The following is a 17131-nucleotide window of genomic DNA, read 5'->3' as shown; positions in this document are numbered from 1 at the left end:
CCCATAAAAGTTGAATCAAGCACAAAATTACTTGGCATTACCATTGACGATCAACTAAAATTTGATTTACACATTTACAACTGTATCAAAAAAACCCATCAGAAGCTAGGACTCCTGTTATGGAACAACAAATTCCTCACAACAGAAGCTAGAATTACTCTTACTCATGCGCACTTTCGACCATGTTTAACTTACTGTTCCCAAATACTCACTAATCTAAACACATCCCTACTTACCAAACTGGAATAAACCTATCACAAGATAGCAAGATTTGCTGCTCAACAAACATATAAATCTGACCACTGTCTTTCCCTAAAATACCTAAACTGGCTTGAACTACCTCACCTTCTTCTTCTATCTCAGCTGCAAGTCATTCACTCCATTCTGTATCAGCCATCCTTTTGCCCTGCTCTAGCACCTCTCATCTCTAACTATTGCCCTACCAGGCATCTCCAAAGTGCAACCCAAGATCTGTGAAAGGTTCATAAACCCAATTCGAAGGCAGGCTGTAATCTATATAGCTATCATCCCCCTATTGCATGGAACAAACTCCAACTAGAAATAAGTAACCTTACTCACCTCAAACAATTTAAATGAGCTACCAAATACTACTTTTAAAAGCACTGGACCTGCCACTGTTCACAACCACCTTGACCACAAACAACTCTCTGAAATGTATAACAATTACTTACCACCTAACATAATAACTCTCTTTACTTCCTAAGAAATTATCCTAAAGTATTGTCTATACCCTGTTTAGTATTGTTAGATAGCCTAACCTACTGAAACTAAAACAATTAACTTCCTATGGGTTACACTTTTTATCTTTTTTGATTTGTATTGTTTAATCTTGCCAACTACTTTACCAGAATGGTAACCTGCTGTATATTGCTTTGAGTGTAAAAACTGTTATTAAATTGCTTTCTATATTGGAGCTTTTTTCCCTGGGAATCCACTGAAAAGGGCTTTAGCTCAGTTGGACACTCCCAGTCAACAAATGTAAAATAAATAAATAAAATACCTGGACTGGCACTGTAAAGTTCATTCCCTTGCAACTAGCAGAGTAACATGACTGCACAGCCCTGATCATCAAGCTTCCACCTTGAGCCTGTCCAAGAAGTCAGACAGAAAGGTGATGTACCCCACTGGAGCAGCTTGGCAGGTGTCATTCACGTCACCCTATTCCCTTCCATGGTGTTTCTCTTCTTTGCCTGCCACTGACTCTCCCTTGTTTGTTGTCAAATCCTCTCCTTCATCATTTATTCACACTGTGTCTGTCTTTGTATCTCATTTGTACCTCTCCTTTTTCATCAGCATTTCCCAATCAGTCTTTGTCCATGATATATGTTTCTGTGTTTGCATCTGCTGCCATCCTTGTATTCTGTCTCCTGTCCCCATTAGCTTCCTACTTCACTCTCTTCTACCTTTCTGCTTTAAAAATAAAATGGCACTTGCCCCCCCCCCCCCAAAAAAAAGAAAGAAAAAACAAACAAATCAACAAAAATGATCTCCTTGGCTACACGATGCCTCCTTTCTTATCCTGTTGTCACTCTATTTATTACTCTGCATGCTCTTCCCTCTTTCTGACTTTCACCTTTTTTCTGTGTCTCCATTGTATGGGATGTCAGCCTTTGTTATATATCTGTGGTGCTTCAATATGCATGTAAATGTGCATCATGACAAGCATGCTACACACATGCTAGTTGCTGAGTGATTCCCCTTTTGTGAATGCATGATTTCATTATGCAACACTGTCCCTAGCTAGTCAGAATATCTGCAAATTAAAACATTTAGCTAACAAAGCATCTTTGAAATGCTAAAAGTGCTATCAAATGACCTGTCACTGAAAAGTATCTACAGATTTAATACAGAACATTCCATGTGAAGGTATTGCCAATCATGTATACCTGTGAAATGCCCTGACAAACCTGCCCATGCCAACAGTACATTTCTAGCTCATGCATACGGATAAAAATGCAAAAGCATTTCCTAATCAAAATATCTGTAGAACTAATGAACAGTTTATTCATAATTAAATGTCAGAATATGCAGTATGTAGCTGACAAAATGCAGGCATACCTTCTCAAAATCAGTAATCCTCTGTGCAGATATAGCCAAAAGTAATAGCCTCTCTGCTATGTTCACCACATAAACAAACAAGTCTGCTCACCTTCAGTTTCCCTAGCTACATGGTTGCCTTTTCTGGTGTAGATTCATGGCTGTCAGCATTGTGAATATGCAAATGAGGTGTGAACTCATTACAGTTGCTGAATCTCAAATCATTGGCTCTGTGTAGCAGATATAGTGCAGGCCCTCCCTCAGTGTTTGTGTTTAATGGATTGTAACTGTGAATGATTATTGTCTGGGAAAAAGTACACACAGTAGCAATGCAGTTTGTCCTACAGCACAATAGCAATGCAGTTTGTCCTGCAGCCAGTGAATGTGTCAGGTTAGACTTATAAAGTATTAGATGTAATTTTTGTCAAGGTTGGAAATGTAAGTAAGCAGCACACAATTCACAGATTCTGTACATTAACATCCAACTTCACCTTCATTTCTTGGCAACTGAACACGATATTATTACCATTTGATACCCTCACACATTGTAAGGCCAATGATATAGAATGGCTTATAGACTGCATGTCTATGATTACTGGTGAGATAAGAGAAGAATGACCAGCAAACACAGAGAGATAACATGGGGCTATATATTTGCAAGCAATAATCATAACTGGTTGTGTAATCACTCAGTCCACTACAACCAAACATAATAAATGCACAAATAACAGCTCTATGGTGTCATATCACTGTAGATGATGTTTCAGTTGGTTGTATGCAGAATGATTTCAATCCCTTGCTGCAAAGCTGTTTTTGTGGCAAAGAGGGATAAGGCACCTTTCCTGTGTTCTCAAGGTTTGGTTGAGTGAGAGATCAAATCCAGACATCTGTAGAAATACCTCATGTGTACTAACATTTTGTAGTATGAATGTCATACACAGTTTTTCCTCATGACAGCTACTTTTCCCTTGTTTTTCTATTTTTTTTGTCTTTAATTTTTTTTATTTTTATTTTTATTTTTTTTTGGGGGGGGGCAGTGTTTGCGTGATGTGGTGCTTAGCGTAGTCACAGGAATGGAAGAAATAAATGCAGGTTTGGCTGCGCAGCTCTCATTTGCACAAAGTGCAGCAGTGTGCAAACTGGACAAATGGACTACTCAGGAAGCAGACAGGATCCAGACAGCCAAAAATAGAAGCTGGATGCATTCAATGAATTCTATTGGGCTTCACACAAACCTATGTGATGGTGCATGCCAGTTAACAGAAAGACCTTAAGAATGCTTATTAAATTATGGAATGTCATGTGTAACTATTCCTTTGGCAGCAGGTGTAATTGTAAGGCTGGAGTGCAGATAGCACTGGGTCCTAGTACAGGGTGTGCAACCATGTTTTACTGTTGTGACATTGCAGTTGAAAGCACTGAAATGACACACAAACAGGTGTCATTTCAACTTTCTTGTGGCAACAGGTGAAAGTGTAGGACTCTCATACACATGGGCCTTGGTTCTAATACAGGATATTCTATACAGTTTTACTGTTGTTTCCCTTCCCATTATGTTTACTGTCACTTATAACATTTTAGATAGTGGGGCTGATATTAATTATATGTATGAGGGATGAGACACTGTTATTGTGTTAACAGATTAATTTTCCTATTGCAATTATCTCATTTCTTACTGCTTGGCACTGCTGCTCTCCTTTTACATTTGCGCAAATGCGTTTCTCTGGTGTGCACACTCCAGTAAATACGGTAAGTAGAATTAACAGGAAAACATCAGTCTCCATTGCTCTTGGTATACTGGAAAGCATGGCTTGTTTTAGTGGGAAATGCACCAAGTTTAGGCCAGAGGGGTGGGGTGTCCAAGAGTCCAGGATAATTTTTGGACTCGTAGTAAAGCACCACAGCCACAGGCTTCTGCAGGGGGACTTTTCTGACTCCCTGTACAAGTATGAGTTTGGAATAGTTTAGGCCAGGCTCTTTTTAGTGCCACTGGTATCCCACACACTGGAGAGTAATGTAGGCATCATTTTAATGACCTATGGAGGAGGAAGAGGGATAGCCTCGACCATCAGTTGGAGGAATTTAGGGTTGTGGACATCCCACAGCTGTGTAAGTATCCACTGCAGACAATACTTATGAGACTTAAAAGCTGAATAAAGGCAAGACTGGTAAGCATAGTGGTCTTCTGTTCTTTTCTGTTCTTTACCCAGCAGCCAGAGATAGGGAGTTCAGTGTCCAGGCCTATGAAACTCAACTGGAGAGACCACCAGTCACAAGTGAAATATATGCAGAGGAGAAATGTTATTGTAGCATTAAAATTTAAAAATAGCTTTTTTGGTAATTCATAGAGTTGTATCAAATTGAGCATGCATATCCCAACTGTATAACAAGTATGCATGCATAAGTCTGTACCACAAGCCAGTTGTACAACTCAGGACACCCATTCCTCTTAACTGGATCTATTTGACTCCATTAATGTACACCCTAACACACTGATCCTTGGTGATTTCAACTACCCCACCATAGGCTGGGTGAACTATTCCTGCACTAATGCACTCACTCAATGATTCCTTGAGTTCATCAGTTCTAACGCACTACACCAGCTGATTTCATCCCCCACAAGGGGAGATAACATTTTGGACTTGGTGCTCACCAACATGAGTGACCGCTGCACCACTCCCATAGTATGTTCTTCCCTGGTTAGATCAGATCATCGGATTGTCTCATTCAATGTTTCTATCCCGCCCAAACCCTCCCAACCATAATCAAGCTAAAAAACTTCTCAAAAGCTGACTACAACCTCCTAAGGGAAGGTATCTGTAGCTTCACACTACCGCCCCCCTCAGATGATGCAGACAACTATGCTGAACAGTATGCCAATGCAGTACACCAGCACCTGTGAATGAACTCAGCTATACCCAATAGAACTAAAACCTGCTCCTCAAAGAAAACACAAAACTGTTTGGTGGGCATACTTTTTCAACAGGCTTTACAACAAAAGGGAGAAACTGTTGTCCGGTAAAAAGGAACATATTCCAAATTTTAAAAAATCCCTCCTTAACCTCAACAAGCAAATTAGATCAGTCTCCACAGCCAATTATAAATCAAAACTAGCCTCTGAAACAAAGGGAAACCACAAAGCCTTTTTCAGTTATGTCATGAACCTCCATGGCAAAGCCCAGGTTTGTTCCGAATTAGTACTTAACAGTATCACTTACACTGATCTTGTTGACTTAGCCAACTTGCTAGCAGATAAATTCAGCAGAAACTTCATCACCCTGTTTCCACCAAAGGCCCTTTCAACATCCCCGGTACTTGTCCCACATCTCACATCTCTGTATATCAAGTGCTAAATGCCCTATCCAAGGCAAATAACACAGCTTTTATGGGACCTGATAGTATCCCATGCTGTATTCTGCACCATCTCCAGCAAGAACTGGCTTCCCCATTGAGCACCCTATTCAATCACAGTCTAAGTACAGGTTTCATTCCAGCAGAGTGGATAACTGCCATTGTTACCCCCTTGCACAAAGGTGGTACCACTAGTGATCCTGGAAACTATTGCCCCATTAGCTTGACAAGTCTGATCTGTAAAGCCATGCAGCTTATTATTATGGATCTCATAAACAAGGACATAGGCACTTGCCAAGCACTTGACCCCACCCAGTTTGGATTCGTCAAGGGCAGATCTTGCCTGTTGAACCTGGTTGACTTCTTTGAGACTGTCACCAAGAGCCTGGACGAGGGAAAGTCAGTGCATGTTGCTTACCTTGACTTAGCCAAGGTCTTTGACACAATCCCCCACTCAGGCATCATCGAAAAGCTAACACAACTTGGCAGAAATCCCTATCTCATCAGGTGGGTGGCCAACTGGCTCACTGACTGGACCCTCAAAGTCAAAATAGGCGCCTCCACCTCTGATAGCAGACCTGTCACTAGTGGAGTTCCCCATGGATCTGTTCTGGGACCCCTACTGTTTGACATCTACTTCTCAGAAGTCCAGGCAAAGACAAAAGTCCTGTGGCTGAACAGGTTTGCAATCAATGGTACATGGAGTGCTGTCATTGACTTCCCAAATGATGTTAATATACCGCAAGAGAATCTCACAGCAACTAATGACTGGCGCCAAAGTCATGGCCTCATGCTAAACGAAAAAAAAAAAAATCATCATAACATTCGGCAAAGCCATGGCCCCTACTGATTACCAGATTAACAGCAACCCCCTCTAAGCACACAACCTGTGGTGAGAGACCTGGGCACTCAGGTTGATAGCAATCTCACATTCAACCATCATGTAGAGGCAGTGGTCCGAAAAGCCTTTTACCTGGTTCATCTCATAAGTAAAGAAATTGCATCCAGAAAAAAAGGATGTTATTACTTCTCTATACTCCTCCCTCATTAGACCAATAATTGAGTATAACGGTCCATTTGGGATGTACCACTCCAAACAGCTGCACTAACTGGAAAGGCCACTGAAATACCTCACAAAGAGAATCTGTGGCCTCCAACATCTGTCATATGTGGACAGTCTCAAATCACTATCACTGTATTCTGTATCATACAGATTGCTTAGGGGTAATCTGTGTCTCACCTACAAGAAAATCTCAGACCCTGCCCTACTAGACATGCTCCATATCCATAAGTCTAACTCCTCATACATTACTCACTCAAAAGGCTTGAATTTAATGTGCAACATCAACAAAACCTGCTGGAGAGACATAGGCTGCCCCATCTCTGGAATAGACTTGTCATACATATCAAACAGAGGATCACACAAACCCTCTTCAAGTACAGCCTTGATGGGTGGATGGGAAACCACAAATTTGTCTCAGGGGTTCCACCTATGTCCCTCACTGACAGGTGCTGACTAAGGTTTTGTTTTGGGGATAAACTCTTGGCTAGACTTGTAAGGGTCCCAGGGCAATTAGTCTAGTAACTTCCTATGATCATCTGATCCTTTGAGTTCAATATTAGACTTTAGTCAGAGGCTGAGGGTTCAAATACCACAATTCACAACTATACAATTCTATTTCTTCAACAATATTTAATTAAAACCTCTATACCGATGGCAGAAATGCCCTGCTGTAAATTGTAATATGTGTAATTGGAAAAGGCATATGTGCAATATATGCACATTTCAAGAATTATTGCAGCAATCTGTAATATAGTGCGCATCTGTTAGGAGGTATACTTAAATTTAAAACATAAGATAATAGAGTTGTATAATTTTATTAATGTATTGTATATCACATATGATGGCACTAATTTTATCTCTTTTTTTATCACCACAACCCTTATCTCTCTATTTTTTTATTTTTATTTTATTTTTCAAAAAAAAAAACTTTTATTTTATTTTATGTTTAAAATAATTTTATTTTATTTTTATTATGCATCATCAAAATGCGTCCATGTCATCCATGTGTACCACATCACTAAACACTCTACAGCACAGCGAAGTAGGCCAGCCCCATTAAATTAGCCTGCCCCTGCTCCACTGGCTCCAGCACTGATGCCTACCACTTCTGAGAGCCAACCTGTCAGCACTGCCTCTGTTGTCCCTGCACTACCTGTACCCTGAGTTAGTCCTGTCCTGGAAGCTGGTCCAGGGGTACTCTCTGGGAAAAGTAGTGGAGGGGTGATTTCATCACCGACAGGGAGTTGCCAGGGCTGGTACACCACAGCATCGGTGCATGCCTACACCAGATGTAGAGGCTGCTCTCCCTCATATTCAGTAGGAGGAGGAGATATCAAGCACTCTTTCCACCTGCAGAGTAAGGCAGTAGTGATGGCAGTTCAGTGGTTGAGGAGGATGAAGTCTCAATTCACACTGTCTCCAAGCTTGACAGTTGTGGGCAAGGGTTGTTCCCACCCTCACTCCAACCATGGTGTCCCCCAACTTTTTGTATCATCACCATTCCTGTCATTAGTTTTGCTTGTCTTATCTGTCTGTAATTACTTCCTCACCTACCCAACTTATCTGACCCAGACATACCTATGCCCCTTACCCAACATTCCTCTATCTCTCTCTCTCTCTCTCTCTCTCTTTCTCTCAAATAAAAAAATAATGAGAACCTGTTCTCCATTTTGCATGTGTCTTCTTGACACATTTGATTTAGTCCAGTTGGCTTCAATATGATTGGATTGTAGTCATCCCCCTCTCTCTGGAGGTGACAGTCCAAATTCAGTTAATATTCTGCACATAGGTTCATAGGTTCGTACATATGTACTAGGCTAATGGCCCTGGAGCCATTACAAGCTTAGCCCATAGGATTACCCTGGCACTGTGCCACCCGACGTTAGTTTCCAGTGCCTCTGTCGAGTAGAGGCACTTGAGTGTTCCCCGGGGTGAATTTTCTATATCCCATCCATTCATCAAGGTTTCTCTTGAAGAGGGCTAGTGAGGTGCTCTGTTTGACATGTATGGGAAGTCTATTCCATAGCATGGGCAGTCTCTGGGTTATGAACCTGTCCCTCCAGCACATTCTGTTGATTGTAATAATGAGGTTGAGGTCTCTGGACCTTGTGGTGCGGAGGGATTGGGATTTCTTTAGATGTAGCATTTCTAACAAAGCTGGGTCAGACATGGCTTTATAAGTCAAGCAGAGATCGCCTCTAAGTAGGCGATATGAGACAGAGCATAGTTGGAGTTTTTTGAGTCTGTCCATATAGGACAAGTGTTTAAGGCCTAGGATCCTCTTAGTGAGGTACTTTTGTGGCCTCTCCAATTGTTGCAGTTGCCTAGTAAGGTACATGCCAAATGGGGCATTGTACTTGATGATTGGCCTAATGAGGGAAGAGTAGAGGGAGACAATGACCTCTTTCTTTCTGGAAGCAAAAACCTTAGTAATGAGATGTGCCACATAGAAGGAATTTCTGACAACAGTGATGGTGTGGTGGTCAAAAGAGAGGTTGCTGTCAACCTGTGTTCCCAGATCTCTTATAATGCCTTCTGTGTTCAGGGGACTACTATTGATGTGGCAGTTCATGGGAAATGGGTTTTTCCCAAAGGGGATGATGACACAGTTTTTTGGCATTGAGCTTAAGGCCATGGCTCTGACACCAGTCGTTGGTCTCAGTAAGGCCTTTCTGTAGGATGTCAACATCACTTGGAGAGTTAATAATGGTCCCAAATTGCAATCATCTGTAAACTTTGTCATCCAGAGTCCCTTCATGTTGGACTGGACTACTGAGAAGTAGATACCAAACAGTTGATGACCCAGGACCAATCCCTGTGGGACTCTAATCGTTTCTGGTAAGCAGTCTGACTTGGAGTCAGCTACTTTCACACTGTGGGTTCTATCTGTGAGCCAGTCTGCAACCCATCTAGTGATATAGGGGTTGATGCCTAGCTTAGTGAGTTTTTCTATGATTCCTGAGTGGGGAATGGTATCAAAGGCCTTGGCCAGATCAAGGTAGACGGAATGATCCACCTTGCCTTCATCCACAGCTCTGGTGACTGACTCAAAGATGTCGACCAAGTTGAGCAGGCATGATCTACCCTTCACAAAACCAAACTGTGGGAGATCCAGAGTTTGGAGGTTCCCTATATCATTGTTTATTAGTTCCATGATGATGCATTCCATAGCTTTGCATATCAGACTTGTCAGGCTAATGGGGCAATAGTTCCCAGGGTCTGTAGTTGCTGCTCCTTTGTGGAGAAGGATGACTATAACTGTGCCCCATTCAGTAGGGACAAAGCTTGAGGTGAGACTGTGATTGAACATGGCACACAGGTGAGGTGCCAGTTCACTCTGTAGTTCATGTAGAACACAGCCAGGGATATTGTCAGGTCCCATAGAAGCTGTATTCTTGGCCTTGGGCATTGCTGTTTTAACCTGTGCAGCAGTAATACTGGGTGCTTGGAAATCTACTGGTATTGTGATTTGTTCTTTGGGGGAGGAGAGAGGGAAAAAGTTGGCAGTGAATCTGTTGACCAGTATATTGGCAATATCTGTTGGCTCGGTATAGGAGATACCATGGTGCAGTAGCTCATAGCAAATCTGGGTATTGCCGTGGAGGTTCTTTGTATAACTATAGAAGGCCTTGTGGTTGTCTTTACTATCTGCTGCAATTCTGTTTTCATAGCTAGCTTTAGAGGATTTGATAAGGGATCCCAACTTTTTGTTAAGGCTAATAAGGGAGTTTTTCCAGTCTTGGGACTTCACCTTATTCCACATCCATTTCTTCCTTCTGTTGTACAATTTGTTTATGGCAGGGCACCAGCAGATTGGCTTCCTTTTTTGGAGGAGAGTGTCTTGGATTTATTGGGTATGGCGAGATCCATGCATTTTTGTATGTGTTTGGACAGTGCATTTGTGTATGATTCGTTGGTCATGCAACTATTCTCCATTTGCATGGGTGCTGTGAAGTTAGCCACCTCTGTTCTTAGGAGCCAAAAGTTAGCTTTGGAGAAGTTTTTCATGGTGGTTACCTTTGCAGGCGGGGGTGGGGTGGGAGGGAAATTGATTTCCAAGGTGATTAGTCTGTGGTCGGATCTTACCAGGGAATAGTTGACTACTGGTGTAGAGCAATGATCTTGTTAGTAATGACCAGGTCAAGGATGTTGCTACCGCTAGTGGGGGTAAGAACGAGCTGGTCCAGGGCATAAGAATTAATGAATTCCAGGAAATGCTGGGCAAGTGTATTGGTACATGAAGAGTTTTCCCAGTTAATGGAGGGGAAGTTGAAGTTGCCCAGTATGAGAGTATTAGGTTGGACCCTAATATTCTCCAAGGTGCTTAAGAACATGGAGTGAGTGTCTTGGGACATGGTTGTGGACATATAACAGGCTACGACCTGAATCGCTGTCTTACCCAGTGTTAGTTGTACCTGAAGTATCTCTGATGCATTATGTTGGGTTACCAGTCTGGAGGTTTGCACATCTTTTATGAATATAGAAAACCACCACCTTTGGAGCATCGGTCCAAGTTCTGGGGCCGAAAGGTGTGGGATGAGTTATAGCCTAGTAGTGCAGGGTTGCATTTGCTGCCTTGAACCAGTTCTCTTTTACATCACAAATGTCAATGTTCTCTAGTTTAAGGAGCACTTTGAGCAAGTGCCTTTTGAGATTTAGACTTCTAGCGTTGAGCAGCATGACCCTCAGACTGCATTAGTTTGTAGTTGTTATGGTGATAATTTGGTCTTTGAAACATCACCTAAAAAGGCAAGAGCCTTAGGCAGTATCCGGAAGCCCAAGGGTGGCACTTGCAGGCCATGTCTGGAAAAGCATTGAGGTCTGTCAATCATGTCATCCCAGGTAGACAGATACTGGATCCACTTAGAATGACACCAGAAACTTAGCCAATTGTTGAAATCAATCATTTACTGCTTGTACTGTAGTATCATTCTGGGCTACATAATCCAAGAGCTCCTCCATGTCTCTTTTCATGTAGTCCAGGGAGGTATGTCTCAATTCATTCACACCCACATGTACAATGACAAAGTAATATTTCTACCTGTTCTTGAGGGACCTAAGTGCATGCATTATATGGCAGATTCTGGCACCTGACAGGCAGCTGACTGTTACTTTCTCCTTATTTAACTTAGTGAGTGGGACATCAGTGTGCCTCACTATCAAGTCATCTATGACTATTGTGCTGGGCATGCTGTTTTGCCTTAGGGGCTTTGGTTGAGTGGCACACTGTTTAGGAAAGTTATGTGTCTCGTGATTAGTGTTGTGTTGTGGTGGTCGAGTGCGTTTCTGCCTTAGAGGTCTCTGCTGTTTTTGTAGATTTTTATTGAGAGCCTCCATGAAAGTGGGTGTGTGGTTTGTGTTTTTATGTGAAGGCAGTACTGGTTTGTGTTCTGGAGGGTTATGTATTCCATGTGGTGTGCTGCAAGTGTTGACATTCTCCTCTTGACCAGCTATTCTGGTCTTGGCTGGAGAGTGCGTGGCTTCCAATTTGGATATATAAGTGCATCTCTCACAAGTCAGAGTGTTGGGAGGTCAGAGGAGAGGGTTGTCAGTGTACATGAGGCAGTTGCTACATTGCCTCAGGATGCCCAAGTTCACCAGATTAACAGGAGAAAGTAAAGGGAACTGACCTTTAGACATGCATGGAGGGGTGGGCATTAATAATAAGTACTGGAGCTATTTTCTTGTAGAACATTTAGTGCTGGTACCACTTTTGTGTGTTACAGTAATTGCTATAAGAAGTCTGGTATGGTAAAGTGCTAGACTAATAAGCTAGTAAAAGTGCAGGAGAAAGCTAGCAGATCTAAGGGAAAAATTGAAGAGCAGACTTTGGCACCTCTCAGAAGTTTACAAACAGTCCTGGATAGAGAAAATCTGTATCTGGACTAGACTAGTTACAGGAAAGGCAGGAAACAAATGCAACATGGGCTTTTAAACCAGAAAGTTGACAGAGATGGAAAAACTGCCCAAACAGCCAATAAACTACAAATTCTGGGCCAGAAACCACTCCTCTTGTGGTAGATAGGCTACCTAGTGTTTACCACTCCCACTGATAAGCTAGACGGCTTCCCTCCAACACAGAAAGGCTTGGGGGACTCAGAAGGTTATATACAGTCCTGGATACAGCAAATCTGTATCCGGACTAGACTAGTTACAGAAAAGGCAGGAAAAGCGCAAACGTGGGCTTTTGGACCAGAAAGTTGAAGGAGATGGAAAAAACTGCCAAAACGGCCAATAAACTACAATTTCTGGGCCAGAAACCACTCCTCTTGTGGTAGATAGGCTACGTAGTGCTTACCACTCCCACTGGCAAGCTAGAAGGCTTCCCTCAGACACAGAGAAGCTTGGGGGGCTCAGAAGCTTACAAACTGTCTTGGATACAGCAAATCTGTATCGGGACTAGACTAGTTAAAGGAAAGGTGGGAAACAAGTGCAAATGCAAGCTTTTAAGCCAGAAAGTTGAAGGAGATGGAAAAAGTGCTTAAACGGCCCATACACCACAATTTCTGGGCCAGAAACTACTCCTCTTGTGGTAGACTACCTAATGCTTACCACTCCCACTGATAAGCTAGAAGGTTTCCCTCAACTCAGAAAGGCTTTGGGGCTGAGAAGCTTACAAACAGTTCTGGATACAGCGAAACTGAATCTGAACTAGACTAGCTACAGGAAAGGTGGGAAACACATGCAAATGTGGGCTTTTAGACCAGAAAGTTGAACGAGAGAGAAAAACTCCCCAAACAGCCAATAAACTATAATTTCCAGGCCAGAAACCACTCTTGTGGTAGATAGGCTACCTAGTGCTTAACACTCCCACTGATAAGCTAGAAGGCTTCCCTCCAACACAGAAAGGCTTGGGGAGCTCAGAAGCTTGCAAATAGTCCTGGATACAGCAAATCTATAACTGGACTAGACTAGTTATAGGAAAGGCAGGAAACAAGCTTGGAATTATTACTATTATTTTTTGTTACAGAAAAGCAGATAAAACAACACTAAAATCAATTCAAGTGCAGTGTAAGCTAGCACACCTGAGTGTGTAGCAATATTAAAGCAATTTATTCAAAATGTATTCTGAAGTGGATTTAATTATTGTTTAATTCAACCCTGAACAGTTAAAAAATGCCAAAAAATATACTTATCAGCTGAGAAGCACACTCAGTCAGATTGTTTTGTTAAAGAAATGGATAGCTATGGTTCTTCCCTACCTCCCTCCTATGCATTCCTGTCCTGCTTTCCCCTTTGTTCTTCCTCCTGCTTGATCCCCATTTCACTACTTTCTAATCTGCCCCAGTTTCACTACTTTAACCTGGAAAAAAATACAAACACAGGCAACCCACATAAGTTGCTGAAAACGTAATGCATCACTTCACTTTCTGGGCTCCATTTTTGTATGAAGGTGCCCATCACACACCAATGTGCAGCGACGGTGAGCAGTGACAAACTGCAATGCTGCTTAACTCCCCTGTGCTAAGCCAACACACAGAAACATATGTATTATAAAGAATTCATTTCATTACCTTAACAATGTTTCTGTAGAAGTATTTAAAGGTATTAGAAACACCTGGATTCAAACCCAGTCCCATCTGGGCCCAAAAGGAAATGTATCAATGCATTAATACATGCTTCCACGGAGTCAATTAAGCAATAGGTCTGTTTCATAGACTGAGTACTAACTGTCAGACTTTAGCAATGTGGCTCACATTTGCGCACTGCTTAGCTATGTGCAAATATCTGTATCTCACATGCATATACACTTTGCCAAATGCCACACAAACCTGCTGCTAGCTGAGCTATTGAAAATTAAATATTGTTATATATTACTGCTGTTTACTGCCCACTTCCTGTCTATGACATGAAATGACACGTGCAAACATAACAAACTGAAGGCCCTAATAATATGTCACATATTTATAATACAGCTATGTGTTGCCACCCCCCAAGCACTGTAACCCTGGTGTCTCTGTATTTATTCCACACATATATCACCTACACTAAAGAAAGTAGAGAAGGTAATATCAAATGTTGTGTGATTTGCAATGCACATCAATCTGGTAACATGCAGAACTACAACTATTGACCCATAAGCCTAAAAAGCCTTATCTGTAAGGCTAGGGAAGGAATCAGCATGGACCTTTTTTCACAGAGACCTTCAACACAATTGACCCAAACCATTTTGTTTTTGTCAAGGGTAGATCTTGCTTAATAAACCATATGGATTTCCTTGATACTGACCCCGAAGACCTGGATGAGGGGTAACAGAGCATACCATCTATGTTGAGTTATCTAAGGCCTTGAACACAATCCCCTATTCATGTCTCATAGTGAAGATCTCCCATCTGGGAATGAAGCCACAAATTACTAGATGGACATCCAATTGGCTCACCAACAGAACACACACTTGCAAAGTTGAGGACTCCATCTCTGCCACTATCCCACTTTCCAGTGGAATACCACAAGGAGCTGTGCTGGGCCCTCAACTGCTTGGAAACTGCTTCACTGAAGCCCAAGCAATGGTAGTTGGCCTATAGTTTACCAAGTTTGACTGGTAACTGGACTCACTCATATAAAGTACCCAACGATGGTAACATATTACAGAAAAGGCTGACAAAGAAAACTGATTAGTGGCAAACTCATGGGCAGAAACTTAAAGGAAACAATGCCTCATTGTCCACTCTGGCAATGAAGTACCCCTGCTAATTATGATATACATAGCACCCCTCTAAGCTCAAGCACAGTGTTGTGAGGTTTGGGAACACATGTTGATAGCAATTTACACTTTCATCACTATGTGTCCATAATGGTGAGATACACATTCCGCATTGTGCACCTATACATATCGACATTACATCCAAGACCAGGACGGTCATAGCTTTTCTGTACTATAACCTTATAGGACCACTAATTGATTATAATTCTCCCTTCTGTCTGTACCTCACTAGACACCTGCAGTAATTGGAGAAAACACAGATGTTTGTGACTGGGAGAATCCAGGGCATCCAAACATGATACATATATATGCAAAGACTAAAATACCTGTCATTGTACTCAGTATCATGCAGGCTGCTGAGAGGTGACTTAGGACTAACCAATAGAGCAGTCTCAGACCCTGCCCTACTGGAAATGTTCATCTGCAAATCAAATAGGACAACAATAACTTCCTCCAGGGTTCTCAACCTAGCCTGTGACATAAGCAAAACATGCTGGGGAGACAGATATATCCCCCAGCAATTGACACTCCTCTGTAATAGGCTCCCACTGCATGAGAAACAATGCTCCTCAATGACCCTGTTCAAGGGCAACCTTGATAACTGGTTGGGTGATTGTAAAGTCACATCTGGGGTGGCACCTCTGTCCCTCATGGACAAGGCGAGTTGGTGCTACTCACAAAGGGCACTTGTGTTTTTACACAGCTAGGATTGTAAACACCCTAGGACCATTAGCCTAGTAGCCTCCTATGAACCTGTAAAACTATGAACTTATGCAGGCCTCCCATCTTCTGTTCCACATGGCCTGCTGATGTCATCTTCTGTAAGTTAACCTGCACTCCTAGAAAAGTCGGACTTGTGCTGTGGTGCTTGTGTAAAGTACTGTGTTCTGTATTCTGTGTACTTAGATAGGTAGGGGTTCTATTCTAGCTGCATTCAGTTTTGTGTGTGTGTGTGTGTGTGTGCGTGCGTGCGTGTGTGTGTGTGTGTGTGTGTGTGTGTGTGTGTCTAAACAGAAGTGTGTATTCTGCACATACTGTACTAGTGCCATGGATTGACAGTTTTTTCATACTTGCACATGCCTACGCATCCATTTCATGCAGGCCTCCCAACATCTTGTCTCCCACATGGCCTGCTGCTGTCATCTGCTATAGGTTGACCTGCAATCTCATGAAAGTTAGACTTGTGCTGTAGAGCTTGTGTAAAATATTGTGTTCTGTAATATGTGTACTTAAATTGGTATGGGTTCTGTTCTCACTGCAGTCAACTGGGTGTGTTTGTGTGTGTCTTGACAGAACAGCAAAATGTGTATCCTGCACTTACTGTTCCAATGCCATGGGTTGACAGTATTTTGATATTTGTCTATGCCTAAAGTCTTTTGATACTTGCACATGTCTACACATCCATTTCATGCAGGCCTCCCAAAATCTTGTCTCCTACATGGCCTGCTGATGTCATCTACTATAAGTTGATCTCCACTCTTGTAAAAGTTAGACTTGTGTCATGTTGCTTGCATAAAGTGCTGTGTTCTGTAGTCTGTGTACTTAGAAAAGTAGGGGTTCTGTTCTCACTGCAGTCAATTGTGTGTGTGTTTGTGTGAACATGCTTGCTTGACATTAATTGCAGACAGCATTTTACAGCAGCATGTCAGTCACTGTTATTAGCATATTCTCCTCTATAGACACTGATGATGTTATCAGCTTGTGGAAGTACTCCCATGAGGGCAGGGACAGAGACTGGCCTAGACAAAAGGCAGATGTCAACTCAACTCATACGAGACAGATTACATTGATATGGCATTTAATCTGTCCACATACATCATGGCATAGATTGCAGGTCTTGTGTTTTCTTGATGATAAAGCCCTGCTGTCTGTCCAGCTGCTCTTTATGTTTGGTGAAGTACATGCAAAAGAAAGCATTATATTCTATTAGTGTTCTGATAAGCTTTGAGTACAGT

This window comes from Protopterus annectens, chromosome 2.part1, assembly GCF_019279795.1.
Source record: "Protopterus annectens isolate FY-2018-M chromosome 2.part1, PAN1.0, whole genome shotgun sequence".
Taxonomy (NCBI): Eukaryota; Metazoa; Chordata; order Ceratodontiformes; family Protopteridae; genus Protopterus; species Protopterus annectens.
This window is presented reverse-complemented; position numbering follows the sequence as displayed.